The sequence below is a fragment of the Rhincodon typus genome, chromosome 1 (assembly GCF_021869965.1).
Source record: "Rhincodon typus isolate 14 chromosome 1, sRhiTyp1.1, whole genome shotgun sequence".
NCBI lineage: Eukaryota > Metazoa > Chordata > Chondrichthyes > Orectolobiformes > Rhincodontidae > Rhincodon > Rhincodon typus.
In genome coordinates, this window is record NC_063332.1 from 173,145,267 (window position 1) to 173,165,666 (window position 20,400).

Genomic DNA, 20,400 nt, shown 5'->3' on the forward strand with positions numbered 1-20,400 from the left:
GGAGGAGATGGAAGCTGGAGAACGTGGAGAAATAAATAGCAATATCTTGAAAAATGTCCATATTACAGAGGAGGAGGTGCTGGAAGACTTAAAACACAAAAAGGTAGATAAATCCCTGGGACCTGTTCAGGTGTACCTTGGAACACTGTGGTAAGCTAGGGAAGTGATTGCTGGGCCCCTTGCTGAGATATTTGTATCATCGATAGCCACAGATGAGGTGCTGGAAGACTGGAGATTGGATAAAGTGGTGCCGCTATTTCAGAAAGGTGGTAAGGAAAAGTCAGAGAACCATAGACCAGTGAGCTTGACAGTGGTAGTGGATAAGTTATTGGAGGGAATCCTGAGTGACAGGATTTACGTGTATTTGAAAAGGCAAAGACTGATTAAGGATAGTCAACATGGCTTTGTATATGGGAAATCATGTCTCACTAACTTAATTGAATTTTTTGAAGAAGTAACAAAGAGCGATGGCAGAGCAGTGGACATTATCTATATGGACGTCAGTAAGGCATTTGACAAGGTTCCTCATGTAGAGTGATTAGCAAGATTAGATCGCATGGAATACAGGGAGAACTAGCCATTTGGATCCAGAACTGGCTCAAAGGGAGAAGGCAGACGGTGTTGGTGGAGGTTGCTTTTCAGACTGGAGGCCCGTGACCAGCAGTGTGCCACAGGATCGGTGCTGGGTCACTGCTTTTCATCATTTATATAAATAATTTGGATGTGAACTTAGGAGGTATGGTTAGTGAGTTTGCAGATGACACCAAAATTGAAGGTATAATGGAAGTGTAGAAGGTTATCTCAGAGTACAATGGGATCTTGATCAGATGGGCCAATGGGCTGAGGACTGGCAGGTGGAGTTTAATTTAGATAAATGTGAGGTGCTGGGTTTTGGAAAGGCAAATCAGGGGAGGACTTATACACTTAATGGTAAGGTCCTGGGGAGTGTTACTGAACAAAGAGACCTTAGAGTGCAGGTTGATAGTCCTTGAAAGTAAATCGCAGGTGAATAGGATAGTGAAGATGGTGTTTGGTACGCTTGCCTATATTGGTCAATGCATTGAGTATAGGAGGAAGGGTCAGTGCTGAGGAAGGGTCATCAGATCCAAAATGTTAACTCTGATTTTTTTTTCTTCACAGATGCTGCCAGATCTGCTGAGCTTTTCCAGCAACTTCTGTTTTTGTCATTGAGCATAGGAGTTGGGAGGTCATGTTGCAGCTGTACAGGACATTGGTTAGACCACTTTTGGAAACTGTGTTCAATTCTGGTCTTCCTGCTAATAGGAAGGCTGTTGTGAAACTTGAAAGGGTTGAGAAAACATTTACAAGGATTTTGCCAGGGTTGGCAGTTTTGAACTATAGGGAGAGTTTGAATAGGCTGGGGCAATTTTCCCTCAAGCATTGGAGGCTGAATGGTGGCCTTATATAGGCTTATAAAATCATGAGGGGCATGGATAGGGTAAATAGATAACATCTATTTCCCCAGGATGGGTGAGCCCAAAACTAGACGGCATAGATTTAAAGTGAGAGGGAAAAGATTTAAAAGGAACCTAAGGGGCAACCTGTTGGCGCCGAGGGTGATGTGTGTATGGAATGAGCTGCCAGAGGATGTGGTGGAGGCTGGTACAATGACAACATTTAAAAGGCATCTGGATGGGTACATGAATAGGGAGGGTTTAGAGGGATATGGGCCACATGCTGGAAAATGGGACTAGGTTAATCTGCTTGGCACAAACGAGTTGGACTGAAGGGTCTGTTTCCATGCTGTACAGTTCTATGACTCTATGACTCTGGTCAGCTGCATGATGGGAAGAAATTGGAACCTCATCCATCACTATCCACAGCTCCATGCTATAACATGCTGATAAAGTGTTGACGCAGCCTGTTTGAGGGCAGTTTGAGGGAATGGTTTTCTCAGTTGGTGGGATGACTGCTGTGGATCAGATCGATGCCGACAGCCTAGGGTTTGATTTGAGCTCCCGCTGGGTGGATTTGGGACCTGTCTCCATGCCTCACCCACAATGAGGATCGCAGCATGGTAAGTCAGACTCGTCTTCAGGCAAAGAACTCAAAAAAAATGCAAATTCTTTTCTTTTTGCTCACACACTACTTTCTAAAGTATTGAATAGATTGCAGAGAGCATTGATAACTCCTGACCTGTCACTGGATTGTCACAAGATGATAAGATCAAGCTTTTTTGAAGCGAAGAAAGACATTGAGTATTTTCCTAAGTGACATTAGAATTGCTTCTTAGATCATCCTCTACTGTCAATAACATCATCAGCAATTAACACTTATATGAACATGAGATTTGGACACACAGATAACTCAAAAGATCATGAAACAGGGATTCTTAAAGGGAATCAAGGTTAAATAAGGTTACAGACATTGTCTGTACATGGAAATAGGCCTATGGTCCAATGTGCATGAAGAAATCCATGTCTTCCATCCTTCCATCATGTATCCTCCTTCCACCAAAGACACTCTTTTCTCCAGGAAGGATCCATTCAACTACCCAAGTTGCCCTGCTTGGCACCTTCATTCACTATTGCCACCTGATGCTAGAGATTCTGTTATAATTTATGTGGAACTATTCACTACATGAGTAGAATCAGTTGACAAGACTTGCCAAACTCAAAGTCCGATGTAGACAATAACAGGAGTCTGGAAGTACACAGCAAGCCAGGCAGCATCTGGAAGAAAGGAGAAGTCAACGTTTCAGGTATTACCCTTCATCAGGATTGTGGGGGTATGGGGAGCTGCATGTAAAGGGGAGGGGAAGGGTTAGAAGAATGGTGGTGAAAGGTGGACACCAGTAGTAGGTACAACCTGGTTGGTCAATGGCAAGGATGCATCTGGTTGGTAGCTGGAAGGGAGGGTCAGTAGGTGAAATAGAAGGGAGGAAGCGGGGCTGGCAACTGAGCTGGGGAATGGGTGGGAAGGTTATTTGAAATTAGAGAATTCAATGTTGAATCCTCCAGGCTGTAGGGTGTTCGGGTGGAAGATAAAGTGTTGTTCCTCAAACTTACCTTCTGAATCACTGTGACACTGGAGGAGGCAGAAGACGGATATGTCACAGGGGGAGCGGTTTGGGGGAGGGAGTTGAAATGAGCAGTGAACGGGAGGTTAAGCTGGCCCTTACAGACAAGGCGAAGATGCTCGTTGAAACATTCAACTAGTCTACATTTGGTGTTATTGAAGTAGAAGACCACATTGGGAGTACTGGATGCAGTAGACGAGGCTGGAGGAGATGTAGGTGAAGTCCTGCCTCACCTGGAAGGACTGTTTAGGGCCCTGGATGGAGGTGAGGGAGGTGGTGTGTGGCCAGGTGTTGTATCTTTTACGGTTACAGGGGAAGGTACCAGGCGGGTTGGAGTGGTGGGTGGGGACTGTGGCGCGAACTAAGGAATGGCGAAGGGAATGGTCCTTGTGGAAGGCAGAGATGGGTGGGGAGTGAAAGATGTGCTGGGTTGTGGGTCACTGCCACAAAATACCACGTCAAAGTCCGATCTGTTGGAGCTTTTCATTGTGTGAACTCAGGCTGTTGGAGATACATTTTACCAAGCTGAGTTTTTCAGTGACAAGTGCTGGAATCAACATGAACTACAATTGAAGCTTGCTGATTTCACCAGCTCTCTTTGTTCAGTTTCTATTCACAGATGTTTAAAAAAAAAACTGATCCCCGATCATTGTCTTCAGAAAATTATTTGTGCTGGTTTCAAAGTTTATTTTCTGAATCTAAAGCATGAAAACAATTTACACTTTCATCATATTTCTCAATGCCTGAACAATCTCAATGGTAACGTCCTCACCAGCTGTGGGAAATATACAACTAAATTCAATCTTGTGTTCCTCATGGGTCTTTAAAGAATTAAATAGAATTGAATAGAACTTGCAAGACAGGAACAGGACATATAGATTGACAGCTCTGTGCTAATATTTATGTGCCTTATCAGCCTACGCCCACTGTCTGTCAACCCACTATCAGCACAGAAAACATAGAAACAGAGAAATTAGGAGCAGGTGTAGGACGACTCAGTCCTTTGAGCCTGCTCCACCATTCAGTACAATGTGTCTGGTCATCCAAATTAGTGTCCTGTTCCCACATTCTCACACTTTGATTCCTTTAGCCCTGAGAATTATATCTAACTCCTTTATGAAAACAGTCACTATTTTGGCCTCAACTGTTTTCTGTGGCAGAGAATTCCACAGGCTTCCCAAAAGCTGGGCGAATAAAATTACTCCTCGTCTCAGTCCTAAATGGCCTACCATGTACCCTTAGATTGTGACCCCTCCTGTGTCCTTCTATTCTTCACCCCTGCAAAGACTTATCCCCTCAAATGGATCTTTGCTATTCACTTCACTCAGATCCGGAGCAATTAGGGATAGGAATAAATGCCAGCTCAATTAGTGATGTACACATTTCATGAATGAATAAAAAAGTTCAATTCCTTATTGGAGTACGTTCCATAGTGTCACTATTTTCTGGGTAAAGAAGTTTCTCCTGAATTCCTCACTGGATTTATTACTGACCATCTTATGTTTATTAACTCCCATTAGTGAAAGCTTCCTGACTTCTCCTCTGTCAACACTTGTCGCTCATAAATTTAAAAAAAACACAATGGGGTTAGCGTTCAGCTTTCTCTTCACAAACAATTCCTTGAAAGCAACACAGCTCTTTTGTTCTAGTCATTTGGCCAATTAGCTTGCTTGCTGCTGGTGGGTTCGGTTTAAAGAAAAGTCATCCTCTCCATATTGTGCAATAATATTGAGATCTGTGAAGGATTCCAGTCAATCTGCAATCATCACTCTCTTGTTAACTCCGGCACTGATCTTCATTTCCTGGTTAATTCCAGTCAAGCCAATCTTTTCTTTCATTCAGTCATGGAACATGGGTATTGCTGGCTGGGCCCACTATTTATTGCCTGTCCCTAGTTGCCCTTAAGAAGGTGGGGGTGAGCTGCCTTCTTGAACTGCTGCAATCCATGTGCTGTAGGTAGACCCACAATGCCCTTAGGGTGGGAAATCCAGGATTTTGACCCAGTGGTACTGAAGGAACGGTGATATATTTCCAAGTCAGGATGGTGAGTGGCTTGGATGGGAATTTACAAGAGGCCATGTTTCAAGGTTTCTGCTACCCTTGTCCTTCTAGATGGAAGTGGTCGTGGGTGTGGAAGGAGCTGTCTAAGGATTTTTAGTGAATGTCTCCAGCACTTCTTGTTGATAGTACACACTGCTGTTACTCCACTGTTGGAGGTGGAGGGAGTGGATGCTTGTGGACACAGTGCCAACGTGGCATCATGCTTCAAGTGCTGTTGAAGCTGCACCCATCCAGGCAAGTGGAGAGTATTCCATCACACTCCTGACTTGTGTCTTGTAGATGGCAGACAGGCTTTGGGGAATCAGGAAATGAGTTACTCGCTGCAGCATTCCATACCTCTGACCTGCTCTTGAAGCCATTGTGTTTATTTGGTGAGTCCAGTTGAGTTTCTGGTAAATAGTAACTCCCAGGATGTTGATAGTGGGGGACCATCAAATGTCAAGTGGTGGTGTTTAGATTGTCTCTTGTCGGAGATGGTCATTGCCTGGCACTTGTGTAGCATGAATGCTACTTGCAATTTGTCAGCCCAAGTTGGTATTGTCTAAATCACATTGCATTGGAACATGGACTGCTTCATTCAAAGAAGGGCTTGCTATCAACTACACAGAATACTGGAGAAACTCAGCAGGTTTGGCAGCATCTGTGGAGAGAGAAACAGAGTTATTGTATCAAGTTTGATATGACTCATCTTCAGAACCATTCTGACTTGAAAGATTAACTCTCTCTCTCTCCACAGATGCTGCCAGACCTGCTGAGTTTCTCCAGTGTTCTCAGTATTTGTTTCAGATTTCTAGCTTCCACAGTATTTTGTCCTTACGTGTCATCATCCAGCAATTTTCAAAATCTCAGGATATCCCAAAGCACTTCACAGCTAATGAAGTATTTTTAAAATGAAGTCCCTGTTGTAATGTAGGGAATGTGGCAGCCAACTTAAACACAGCAAGCTCTGGTGAGCAGCAATGTGGCCAGATAGTCTAGTTTTGATTGAGGGATAAATATTGGCTTGAAGACCAGGGAGATTTCCCATGCTCTTCCTTGAAATAATGCCGTGGGATCTTCCATATCTACCCGAGAGAGGTGTTAAGGTTTTGGAGGGCACCTTCCAACAGGACAAATCTCTCTCAAGTACTGCCTTGGAGATTTAGCAAGGGTCTTTTATGTTAATGTCTCAGGAGCAAAACTTGAATTTACATCCTTGAAGGTGTGAGCTCTGGTTGACACGTATAACTAACTTTGCATTTAATCCATGCATAAAAACTTTCTTTAAGAAAATCAAACAGTTTCAAAATCTTTGTAAATCTGTTCTGGACTGCATGGTATTAATTGCATATCTACTTGCTACAGCTGTATCATCTTCTCAACGAACAAATTGGGAGTCACAGCCAGCTTCTTCCAGCTATTATCGTTTACCACCTTTAACTCTTTGAATAGGTATTGGCAAAGTCGTGCAAAGTACCATCCAGCAGTTCCCCCTGCTGCTAATGTTAGAACAACAGCTCTACAGCTCCTTCAGCACATCACTCTCACAAGGTTCACACTGAGGAGAGATTGTGTCAAACACACAAAATGAAATGACATGGCAGAGTCCAACCTGACTCCACAATGTTATATTCCATTCTTCACAGCAATGAGCCATGTTTGACTTGCAATGCAAAACGTACCCCAGGAACTTCCCACATTGACAAGCCAATGCCAATGTTAGAACAGCTCTGGGCTAAGTGGGTAGGGAAATGACTAATTCTGACACATAGTTCTATATCCCTGTAGCTGAATTATACGCATGGCCCAAAGGTAACACTATCTTCAGTGATAGTAGGAACTGCAGATGCTGGAGAATCCGAGACAACAAGGTGCAAGGCTGGATGAACACAGCAGGCCAAGCAGCATCATAGGAGCAGAGAGGCTGACGTTTCGGGCCTAGACCCTTCATCAGAAAAGGGGGAGGGGAAGGGGGTTTTGAAATAAATAGGGAGAGAGTGGGAGGCGGATAGAAGAGGGATAGAGGAGAGGATAGGTGGAGAGGAAACAAACAGGTCGAAGAGGCGGGGATGGAGCCAGTAAAGGTGAGTGTAGGTAAGGAGTTAGGAAGGGGATAGGTCAGTCCAGGGAGGACGGACAGGTCAAGGGGGCGGGATGAGGTTGGTCGGTAGGAGATGGAGGTGCGGCTTGAGGTGGGAGGAGGGGATAGGTGGGAGGAAGAACTCAGCTGCTTGTCTTTGAGTTCTTCAAGGGTAGATGCAAAAAGGTTGCTTCCCCTTGTTTTTACATAGTGAGTCCAGTTGAGATTCTGATCGATGATAATGCCCAGGATGTTGATAGTGGGGACTCGGTGGTGGTAACGCCATTGAATGTCAAGGGGCATGGTTAGATTGTCTCTTATTAAGGAGTACTTGAGAGAGATTTGCCTTGTTGGAGGTGTTCTCTAAAACTTTAACAGCTCTCTCAGGCAGATATCAAAGATCCTACAGCATTATTTCCCCCTTGTGGGAGAGTCTAGGACCAGAGATTATAATTTCAGAATAAGGGGTTGCACATTTAAGACAGAGATGAGGAGGAATTTCTGCTCTCAGAGGGTAGTAAATCAGTGGAATTCTTCACCACAGAGTCCTGTTGAGGCTTGGTCAGTAAGTAAATTCAAGGCTGAGGGAATCAAAGATTATGGGGAAAAAGCAAGAAAGTGGAGCTGAGGATTTTCAGATCAGTCACAATCTCATCAAGTGGTAGAGTGGGCTCAAAGGACCAATTGACCTAATTCTGCTCTCACATATTATGGTCTTTCCAGTCTCATATGAAGGAAGCTGACTCAACTCTCTCGGATGATTTTTTGGATCTCTGGAAGAGACCAAGTGGGCTTTTTTCACATGGGACTTTTAGGTAAAGCTGCTCATAAACACTTCAGCCTTGGCTCCTTCACTTATAGAGTCACAGAGACGTACAGCACAGAAACAGACCCTTCAATCCAACTCGTCCATGCCGACCAGATATTCTAAATTAATCTAATCCCGTTTGCCAGCATTTGGCCCATATCCCTCTAAACCCTTCCTATTCATGTACCCACCCCAATGCCTATTAAATGTTGTAATTGTACCAGCCTCCACCACTTCCTCTGGCAGCTCATTCCATACACACACCACGCTCTGCGTGTAAAAGTTGCCCTTTAGATCCCTTTTAAATCTTTCCCCTCTCACCTTAAACCTATGCCCTACAGTTATGATGTCCCTCACACTGAGGAAAGACCTAACTATTTACCCTACCCATGCCCCTCATGATTTTATAAGCTTTTATAAAGTCAGCCTCCAATGCTCCAACGAGGCTCTGCCAAATTTTGACGATAGGGTTTTTGTGAAGCCTCCTCCTCTCATTATTTCCTTGATGGTCCAGTAACCATTTCAACTTGATGTGTACAATCACAGAGTAGTAGTCTGATCCGTCAGCTTAGCTCAGTAGACTGCTTTCAGGTTTTAGTCTTTGGTAAGCAAACACCCGCCACTTTAGCGAGGCTGGTACCGGCGTATTATCCCTGACACACTGACACTTTCTACCAAACCAGAATTCACCTGCCAGCTTAATGGTGGTCTTGGAATGAGGGACATGCCACACTCGGCACTCATAGATGGCACTGGCATCCAATTGGACCCCGATAGCACTCAGCACCTCATGGCAGTTAATTGTAAGCAATGTATTTGAGACTTTGTCTGTTCCATGGGCCACAGTACAATGAGGGGCATTGTCTGTATTAAGGCACTTTCCACCTCTAATGCTCCATTGTATACTCACAAAATGTTCCTGTGCATCATCGATGTGGACAAGGGGATTGTCCTGCAAGGAAGGATTGAGTAAACCAGGCCTGGATTTTGGAAAAATGAGAGGGGATTTCACTGAAACCTCTGATATTCTTAAAGAGCTTGACAAGATCAACAGTGAGAAGATGTTCCTTCCTGCTTGGCAACTCAAAAGCACAGGGTCACTCAGAATAAGGGGTTGGCCATCTTGGAAGGAGAGAAGAAACATTTGCACTCTCAAAGTGTTTCAAGTCATTGGAACAAAAACAGAAGTTGCTGGAAAGGTTCAGCAGGTCTGGCAGCATCTGTGAAGAAATATCAGAGTTGACATAGCGAGTCCAGTGACCCTTCCTCAGACCCGAAACATTAACTCTGATTTCTCTTCACAGATGCTGCCAGACCTGCTGAGCTTTTCCAGCAACTTCCGTTTTTGTTACTGATTTACAGCATGTCCAGTTCTTTCGGTTTCTATTTAAGTCATTGGAGTTCATTATCCTACAGAGTTGTGGATGCTGAGGTGTCAGGTATATTCAAAGCAGCAGTTGGTCAATGTTGGGGAACTGAAATGGATGAAAGAATGTGGGGCTAGAACCTAAGGAATTGACGTAGGTGATCAGCCATGAGCTTGTTAAATGCTGGAACAGGCACAAGAAGCCAAACGGCCTGCTCTAGCTCTAATATTCCTGTTATGTCCATAGAATCATGAAAACCCTACAGTGTGGAAAGATGCCATTTGGCCCATCAAGTCTGCACTGACCCTCCAAAGAGCAGCCACTCAGACCCAGACCCCTACTTTATATCTGTAACCCTGCATTTCCCATGTCTAATCAACTTAACCCGCATATTCCTGGACATTATGGATAATTTAGCATGGCCAATCTATCTACCCTGCACACCTTTGGACTGTGGGAGGCAACTGGAGTACCCGGAGGAAACCCACGCAGACATGGGGAGAATGCGCAAACTCTACACAGTTAGCTGAGGGTGGAATCGCATTCCTATCTGTAATAGTTCAACCATTTCTTTAAACAACAAATATACAGCCGTTATCCATAATTTGCCTTTCTATTTTCATCTTACGCTTTCCCATGCTCCTTTTAGTTATTTTAAACTAATTTTTCTATAACTCCAAGTCCTTGTGGTTGCTTAATTCCTGTGCAAAAGACAAGGTGAGCCCATCTAAACCCGTGGCTTTTATGAGTTATGGTAAATGCTGTATCTCTCAGATGAAGTAGAAAATCAATCCCTTTTTCATCATGTACTAACTTTTATATATCTTCACTGAAGTGAAAATATTGCAATCATCAGACAAAAATGCACATTGCTGCTTCAAAAAGAACCATTTAAATATTAAGGAAACTATTTGCTTGTGGAGTCCAGTCTCTGTAATTAAATCTCAGGGAGCCATACAAAAAGCGTGTTACAATTGAGAAGCAAATATATTTACAATTAGAATCTGCACAAAATATAGTTAAAGCAGACAAACAGAATGATTTGTCACATATTGCACTCATGGGGATGATGTGGATGCTGCGAAATGTAAGTATGAATGCACAGCTGGTTAACTGAGGGTTACTGTGGCCCTTCAATGGTAACAAAGAGAACTGCTTGCCTCGCTATTTTCCTGCTTTCAACGGGGTGCATGAAAACAAGCACTTTAATCCCCAAACAGCGGGTCAGCCAATCAAGCGGAAGATACAATAATTTTCATAATCAGTTGTCAACTGCAATTAAATGCTATTTGAAACAGCTGGAATAGCATTTAGTGGGCCAGGGCAGCTGGAGCTGAGCGGAGTCACTGAGGAACCGAGAGCGCAGGAAGCCAGGTTTGTGGGCCAGGTGCTGGGTGCCCTCCTGCAAGGAGACCAGGAAGAGGAGGAACACACTGCACAGGACTGAGACGGCACCACTCTGCAGTGGCTGATGCCACACACTAGGGAGGAGGTGGCAGCAAGTGTCAACGCTGACTTTCAGAGCAGCAGGAGCTGGAAAGAGTTCAAGCCAAGGGGCTTGAAATCTCAAGACCTCTGTGACAGCAAGGAAGCAACGCTATTTTGTATGATAAGTTCACGACCCAAATACAGAAAGAATATAGCACCTTTATTCATAGAACGTAGAACAGTACAGAGCAGGAATGGGCCCTTCGGCCCACTATGTTGTGCCAAGCATGACGCCAAATGAAACTAATTCCTTCTGCCTGCACTTGGTCCATATCGCTCCATCCCTTCCATATTCACATGCTTACCTAAAAGTCTCTTAAACGCCCCTATCGTACCTGCCTCCACCGCCACCCCTGGCAGCACGTTCCAGACTCCTACCACTCTCTGTGTGAAAAACCTGTCTCTCACATCTTGTTTGAACTTCCCCCTCACCTCACCTTAAATGCATGCCCCTACGATTAGACATAGTCCACAGGGTTGGAGCAAAAGAAGAAGAAAACCTTGCTTCATTTCGAGTCATACAGCAGGGTAACAGACTCCTCTATCCAACTCGTCCACACTGACCAGCTTTCCTAAACTAAACTAGTTCCATTTGCCTGAGCGGGGATTTCACTGAAACCTATGGCATTCTTAAAGGCCTTGACAGAACATAGAACATAGAACAGTACAGCACAGTACAGGCCCTTCGGCCCACGATGTTGTGCCCAACTTTTACCCTAAACCTAAGGTCTATCTAACCTCCACCCCTACCTTATACTATCATCCATATGCCTATCTAATAGCCACTTAAATGCCCCTAATGAGGCGACTCCACTACCCTCTCCAGCAATGCATTCCACACCCCTACCACTCTCTGAGTAAAGAATCTACCTCTGACGTCTCCCCTGTATCTACCTCCATTCACTTTAAAACTATGCCCCCTCGTAATAGCTACCTCCACCCTACGAAAAAGATAGATAGGACAGGATAGATAGTGGGAAGAGGTTTCTCCCTGCCTGGCAACTTAAAACAACAGGGTCACTCAGAATAAGGCATTGGCCATCTTGGAATGAGAGAAGGAGAAATATTTTCACTCGCAACGTGTTTTAAACCACCGGAGCTCATTATCCCGCAGAGTTGTGGATGCCAAGATGTTAGGCATGTTCGAGGCAGAGATTGGTTAATGCTGGGGAACTGATAAAGGATGAAAAAATCTGGAGCTAGAGCCTAAGGAGTTGAGGTAGGCAATCAGCCATGAGCTTGTTAAATGTTGGAGCAGGCACACAAGGCCAAATGACCTACTGTGGCTCTATTTTTCCTGTTATGCTCGTAAAATCATGGAATCCCTACCATGTGGGAAGAGGAAATTCCACCCATCGGGCCTGCATTGACCATCCATAGAGCAGCCTAGCCAGACCCAGCCCCTTACTGTGTGCTGGTGACACCACATTTACCATGGTTAACCCATCTAACCTATACATTCCTAGACAATATGAACAACTTAGCAATCTACCTTAACACGCACCACATCCCTCTAAACATTTCCTATTCATGTACCTGTCCAAATGTCTTTAACATGTTGAAATTATACCTGCATCCATCACTTTCTCTGGCAGTTCATTCCATATACACATCACCCTCTGTATGGTAGTTTGATGAGACCTCACCTGGAGCAATGAGAGATTCAATCCCTTTGAAATGTATAGAATTCTAACAGGGCTGGACAGACTGAATGCAGTTAGACCAGACTACTAGGAATATCCAGAACAAAGGGTTGTGGTCTCATGATATTGGGCAGGCCTTTTTGGACTGAAATGAGTAGGAGTTTCATCATTCGGAAGGTTGTGAATCTGTGGAATTCTTGACCATAGAAGGTTGACAAGTGACTCGGTATCTTTCAGAAAGAAATAGACAGATTTCTAAATGCTAAATCTGTCAAGGGGAATGGGGGTAGAGAGAGAGTGGGAGTACAGTGTTGAGTCGGAAGATCACCCATGGTCACATTGAATGGCCTACTCCTGCACATATTTTCTGTTTTTATTTTTTATCTAGGGCAACTTATACTTACTTCAGATGCATTGTAATCAATGTTCACTAGTTTTGGGTGATAACGGGTTGCGTACAATGGACTTTTATTCTCTAGAGGTTTGGAAATAATTCTATTCCCTTCCTCCTCGCAATGATTCCTGGACGCAGTAACTGCAAAAACAAAATGCATATGACAAATTGGATTCACTGAACCATAAATTTGTCAGTTTATTTCATGAACTAGCCGCAGCACAGACTCCATTACGATTTGACTGGAACTTCCAATCATCCACATGGCCAGTCATTCTCTGTGCAGATTGGAGTCTTGGATTTTTTTTACTTATTCACAGAATGAGGATATCGCTGGCTAGGCAGCATTTATTGCCCATCCCTAATTGCCCAGAGGGCTGTTGAGAGTCAACCACTTTGCTGTGGGTATGGAGTAACATGTAGGCCAGACCAGGTGAGGATAGCAATTTCACTCCCTAAAGGACATTAGTGAACCAGGCGGGTTTTTCCCAGCCATGGATTCATGGTCATCTTTGGACTCTTAATTCCAGATTTTTATTGAATTCAAATTCCACCACCTGCCGTGGCAGGATTCAAACCCAGGTATCCAGAACATTCCCTGGGTCTCTGGATTAATTTCATTTTTATTTCAATACATACACAAACACACATAGTCACAATTGCAGTTCTGTTCTGTACAGTTTCATATCAAGAAAACAAACAAAACATTTTTCTGAAGAAGGGACTAGGCCCGAAACATCAGCCTTCCTGCTCCTCTGATGCTGCTTGGCCTACTGTGTTCATCCAGCTCTGACCTTGTTATCTCAAACAAAACATTGGAGTTTGACTCTACTCAAAAAAACAAAGACATCTCTCTCACATACCACAGTATATTTCTATTTGTCTCTGGATTAATAATTTGGTGAAAACACCACGAAGACATTGCCTCCACTTGTGAGGGGTAGGGATTGATCAGGAGATGATCAGTTCTGGCCCTTCTTCACTTGGTTGTAGTGACCTCTTTTCAATATTGTTTTTTTCTGTGGCCTACTCACAGTATCCTTCACCTTTGCCTCAGGCCTGAATGCAGTGAATAGACTGCTAGATCAGGTGGCATTGCACTTTCACTCTTTTACCTTTGTCTTTCAGTCTCCTAAACTGTGCAAAACAGAAAGGCCAGAGACAATTACTGACCTCCTCTCCAACTGTTTACACAGCAGATTGATACGTAGGACTTCTGCAACTTATAGCTTTATGCCTGTGTTCTGTGTTGACAATATACATTCTTGGATCTCTCTGATCATCTCTATTCGATTTGCATATCATCTTCATCATGAAATTAATTAATTTCTATAGCCTCAACCACCCCACAGTTACCTCAGACATTTAATGCTGAAAACTTAATTTATGACATTATCATCTTCCATTTGGAATACTGTGAGCATTTCTGGATGTCTTATTGAAGGAAAGGTATCATTTCATTGGAGGTAGTTCAGAGAAGGTTCACGAGGATGATCCCTGGTAATGGGGGGATTATCTTATGAGCAACTGACTGGGGTTTAGAAGAATGAGAGGCGATCTCATTTAGACATATAGGATTCTTAAGGGGCTTGACAGGGTAAATGCTGAGAGGACGTTTCCCCTCAAGGGGAAATCGAGGACCACAGAGGCTAATTTCAGAATAAAGGGGCACCAATTTACGACCGTGATGAGGAGGAATTTCTTTTGTCAAAGGATTTTGAAATTTGGAACTCCCTGCCACAGACAACTGTGGAGGTTGAGTCTTTATGTATAGTTAAGGTTGAGACAGATAGATTCTTGATCAGTTGGGGAATCAAGGGTTAAGGGGAAAGGGCAGGAAAGTGGTTGTGAGGAATGCCAGATCAGTCAGGATCCTATTGAATGGCGGAGCAAGTTCGAGGAGCCAGATGGCCTACTCTTGTTCCTATTTGTTATGGTCTTAAAAACAAAAGCTGTTACGGGTTCTTTTAATCTTAAGGCCCAAATAGATTAGCATCTGTGGGAGCCACATTGCCAGACCTTAAATCTCAGAGATTGGATTTCAACTCCAGGGTAATTTGACTTCAGCTGCCTGCAAAATAATATCATTTTAGATGTTTTATTGTCCGATGGAACACATCATGAACATGGAACAGGTACAGGAATTGCTGCAACTCTACATAGGAGGTCAATAAACCCACCATTTACCAAAAGTTCACCACCAACATAAACTGAAAATTGCACTTCAAATATATAAATTATAGGGAAGTAATTTTAGCCATTAAACTCCTTTCCTGCTGGTTTGAATCTCTTCAGGATGATCACAATCACTCCTGATGCCATGGGGATTGAAAGTGGGAATTGTCAATCAATCTAGTAAATGGAACACGTGTCATGTATGCTTATAGGTCTGTGGGTACTGTAGGGACTGGTGGTCTAGTGAGTGTGACGGCAGCTATCTTCTGGTCCAGTGAGAAAGATATTACAGGGTAAACAAGGTGTTATTTATTGTATCTCTCCAACAGTTTTAAAATGACCATATGACCATAAGAAATAGGACCAGAAATGGGCTATTCAGCCCATCGAGTCTGATCGACCATTCAATGAGATCTTGTCTGATCCAATAATCCACAATTCCACTTCCTTGCCTTTTCACTCACTGATTAAACATCTGTCTGTCTCAGCCTTGAATGTACTTAATGACCCAGCCTCGCTAGCCCTCTGTGGTAAAGAATTCCAGAAATATATTACCCTCAGAGATTGAAATTCCTCCTCATTATGGTCTTAAAACTGTGCCCCTTTATTATCAGATGATGCCCTTATGTTCTAGACTGTCCTACAAGGGAAAATAACCTTTCCGCCTCCTTATTTATAAGAATAAATAAGCTGTAGCTTACTGCTCGGGAGGACCTAGTCTTAGGTCTGTCTCCCATGTGATTCTATTTTACTCTCCCATCAAGTCCTTAAGACATCACAATAAGTGGTGCTCAATCAATATTGCACTCAATCAAGTATGAACCCTTTCAGACCCATACACAACAACACCACCTCCACATAAAGACATTCCCACGCCAAAAAAGTACTGATATCTGAAACCTAAGTTCCTAAATGGCCTGCTACAATCCACTAGTGACACTAAACAAAGTTATAGAGCAAACCCTGTTTTAAACTGCAGCTTGTGAAATGGCACTCTCGATAAACTGGCAAAAACAATATACCTGAAATACCAGAAGTTTACTGTGTTATCATGATCTACCGCAATGTCCAAGTAGTCAGTTGTGGTTGCTTTAAATAAAACATATCTCTTCCTCGACCTTTGTTCATAGTTCCTTGAAAGTGGAGTCATAGGTAGACAGGATAGTGAAGAAGGCATTTGGTATGCTCGCCTTTATTGGACAGTGCATTGCGTAGAGGAGTTGTGGGTTATGTTGCGGCTGTACATGACATTGGTTAGGCCACTTTTGGAATACTGTATTCAATTCTGGTCTCCCTGCTATAGGAAGGATGTTGTGAAACTTGAAAGGGTTCAGAAAAGATTTTCAAGGATGTTGCCAGTGTTGGAGGGTTTGAGCTACAGGGAGAGGCTGAATAGGCTGGGGCTATTTTCCCTGGAGCATCAGAGACTGAGGGGTGACCTTATAGAGTTAATTATAAAGCCATGAGCGGCGTGGATAGGATAAATAGCCAAAGTCTTTTCCCCAGAGAGACCATAACTAGAGGACAAAGGTTTAAGGTGAGAGAGGTAAGATATAAAAGGGATCTAAGGGGTAACTTTTTCATTCAGTGGATGGTGCATGCATGGAGTGAGCTGCTAGAGGAAGTGGTGGAGGCTGGTATAATTACAACATTTAAAAGGCATCTGGATGGGTGTATGAATAGGGAAGGTTTAGAAGAATATGGGCCAAATGCTGGCAAATGGGGCTAGATTCATTTAGGATATCTGGTCGGCATGGATGAGTTGGACCGAAGGGTCTGTTTCCACACTGTATAGCTCTATGATACTTCTGAAAGGTTTTATTTAAGGCAACGTTGCATTATCTTTTCAGTGATTTATGTCATAAATTAAGTATAACAGTGATGTGTATACATCCTGCATTACATTTCTATTACTTAGTGTGTGAGTTTACATTGATTATGTGAACATCTTGATCAACTGGAGTGTCTGATTAACCGGCACACTCGTGGTCTGGATAATAAAAAGTTACTTGCCAGAGGCTGCCAGGCTGTATTATCACCAATCAAACTGAGAAAACGGAAGAAAACCTGTAATAGGGCCAGAAAGAGGTTTTTAAATTGCCTGTATCTTTCCCATCATCTAATCATACCATTGTTTCTCCATCTCTTAACGCTAAAACATAGAAGACAGAATTCATCATAGAATGCCTACAGTGTGGAAACAGGTCCTTCGGCCCAACAAGTCCACACTGAACCTCAGAGCATCCCACCCAGGCCCATCCCCCTATTACACACCTAATCTACACATCCCTGAACACTACAGGCAATTTAGCATGGCCAAGCCACATCTTTGGACTGTGGGAGGAAACTGGAGCACCTGGAGGAAACCCACACAGATACAGGGAGAATGTGCAAACTCCACACAGACAGTTGCCCAAGGGTGGAAATCGAACCTGGGTCCCTGGTGCTGTGAGGCAGCAGTGCTAATCACTGAGCCACTGCGCTGCCCTAAATTCTTCTAAACTCCATGAACATGATCCAAACCGACTCAATCTCTCCTCATACATCAGTCCTACCATCCCATGAATCAACTTGGTAAACCTTCGTTGCACGTACTCTATAGCAAGAACTTCCTTCCCCAGATAAAGCGACCAAAACTGCTCACAATACTCCAGGTGTGGCTTCACCAATGCTCTGTATAATTGCAGCAGGACGTCCTTGTTCCTGTACTCAAATCCTCTCGTTATGAAGGCCAACATACAGTCTGCCTTCTTTTCTGCCTGCTGCACCTACAAGCTTACCTTTAGCAACTGGTGCATGAGGACACCCAGGTCTCATTGAACATTCTTCTCTCTCTATTAATTTAATGTTATTTTCCTGCCATGATTCTATATTCCTTGATGTCCTTTACTTAAACAAAATCTATCAACCTCAGTTTTGAAATTTTTAATTGAGCCACAGACATAACAGCTTTGTGAAGATGAAAGCTGCTTTGGACCTGGTTCAGGAAATAGGAGCAGAAGCCAGGTCAATCCCATGTCCAGCTCTGACCCAGTTCTACCACTGAATTAGATCATAGTTGTTAACTTAGCCACAGTTGTTGACCTTAACTCTGTTTACCAGCCTTACTTCCATTACTGTTATCAGCCTTGCCTCATAAACATCTACGTGTCTTGATGAGAGGGAGAGAGAGAGTGAAACAGAGTCAGAGAGAGAGAATTCTTATATGTCTCTGTGATGGAGACTCCGTCTCGATGACATTTCTCCTGATCAACGCCATGGGTTCCTGGAATCACTATAAGTACTTCAGTTAGACCACCATTCTGTTACTCCGCAGCAGTTAGGGCTTGTGTAGTGCAGTGGTAGTGTCTCTGCCAGGAGGCCTGGGTTTAAGTCACACCTGCTCCAGAGGGGTGCAGTAACATTTCTGAACAAAGTTGATTGGAGAATATCTTCTTCAAGACATGTTAAAGACATGTTACGTGTCCATATAACTCAGGCCCACTGTCTTTAGAAAGATATAATGCCAGGAGGTTCTGATTATTTTACAGGCCTGTGCCATTTCTTACATCGAAATTATAACTGGGAAAATCCCTGGTTGGCTTTAGGTAAATGCAGTATCATAACTTAAATCTGAATAAATTCCATGCAAACCCCAAGGATTTGTTTAGAATTTTGAATCCAACTGTCAGGCTTAATGCATGAATTTAGCATAGCCCACTTGCATAAACATTTTCTGATGATAACAACCAACTTGCATTTATATAATGCCTTCTTCATCGCAAGACATGAAAGATGCTCCTCACGAGCAATCATCAAACAGAATTTGACACGGAGCTACAGAAGATATTAAGGTAAATAATTAGAAGCTCAGTTAAATCTTTGACCCCAGTTGCAATTCTATGCAAGTGGATGGATTTTAACTCAGATCCTGACAGCACAGCAAAGGCCATTCGGCCCATTGTGTCTGTAACGGATCTGACTACACAAACTCCATTTATAAGGGTAAAAATCTCACCTGAAGAGCTAGACTGCTTCATGAGCAATGTCATGATCGTTCATGATGTTATTTCAAAAGGAAACCAAGTAGCTGCTTCCAACAAACAAATTTGTATCTGTGTTATTTGTGCAGTTGAAACATCAATCTAACATATCTCTCATATTAAATACGGAATTGTTTCATTCGGAAAAGCTATTTGAAATCCAGTGAGTTATTTCTCCTTCTTCTGTATTAGCTTGCTTGGTTGGCACCCTATCCAAGACCATAATCAATCATTCCCCCTTTCACTGACTCACAATAGCAGCAGTGTATACTATCAGTGAGATGCACTGCAGCTAATCGATAAGGCTCCTTTGACAGCATTTTCCAAAACTTTGAGGCAGTTAGTACCTGAAAGGGTTAACTGATATCATGAGCTATGTGCCATCTACCAAGATATTAAAAAAAAACTGCTCCTGGCAGGAGTAAATGTTCAAGTTGTTTAGAAATTGCTGGAGAAACTCTGGCAGTAGCTGATGAAGAGTCACTGAACTGGAAACATTAACTCTGTTTCTCTTCCCACAGATGCTGCCAGAGCTGCTGAGTTTCTTCAGCAATTTCTGCGTTTGTGTTTCAGATCCAGCATCTGTAGTTCTTTGTTTTATGTTGTTCAATTTTGTTTTCAGTTGTCATTATAACAAAAACAGAACGTGCTGGAGAAATTTAGCATCTGCAGACAGAGAAATAGAGTAAATGTTGGGTATGACTCTGGGAATAGCAGGGTTCCATTTACAGTGCACGAGAGTCATAACAGAAAATATAACATCGATCCCACTGAAAAACAAGGGCAGCTGATACCTGGAAACACCACGACCTGCAAGTTGCTTTCCAAGTCACTCACCATCCTGAATTTGAAATATATCGCCGCCTCTTCACTGTCGCTGGGTCAAATTTCTGGAATTCCTTCCCTAAGAGCATTGTGAGTCTACTTTTGGTACATTGTTTTTACTCATTCATGGGATGAGAGTGTCACTGGCTAGACCAGCATTTATTACTCATCTCTAAATATTCAGAGAGTAGTTGAGAGTTAACCACATTGCTGTGAGTCTAGAGTCACATGTAGGCCAGACCAGGTAAAGATGGCAGTTTCCTTGCCGAAAGGACATTAGTGAACCAGATGGGTTTTTCCTGACAATTGACAATGGTGTCATGGTCATTATTAGACTCTTAACTCCAGGTTTTTATTGAATTCAAATTTCACCATATGCCACAGCTGGATGTGAACCCTGATCCCAGAACCTGGAATAGTCCTGTGATAATATATTAGGCTACCGCCATCCCCCCTTGAACTGCAGCAGTTCAAGAAGGCAGCTCACCACCACCTTCTCAAGGACAACTAGAGAAGGG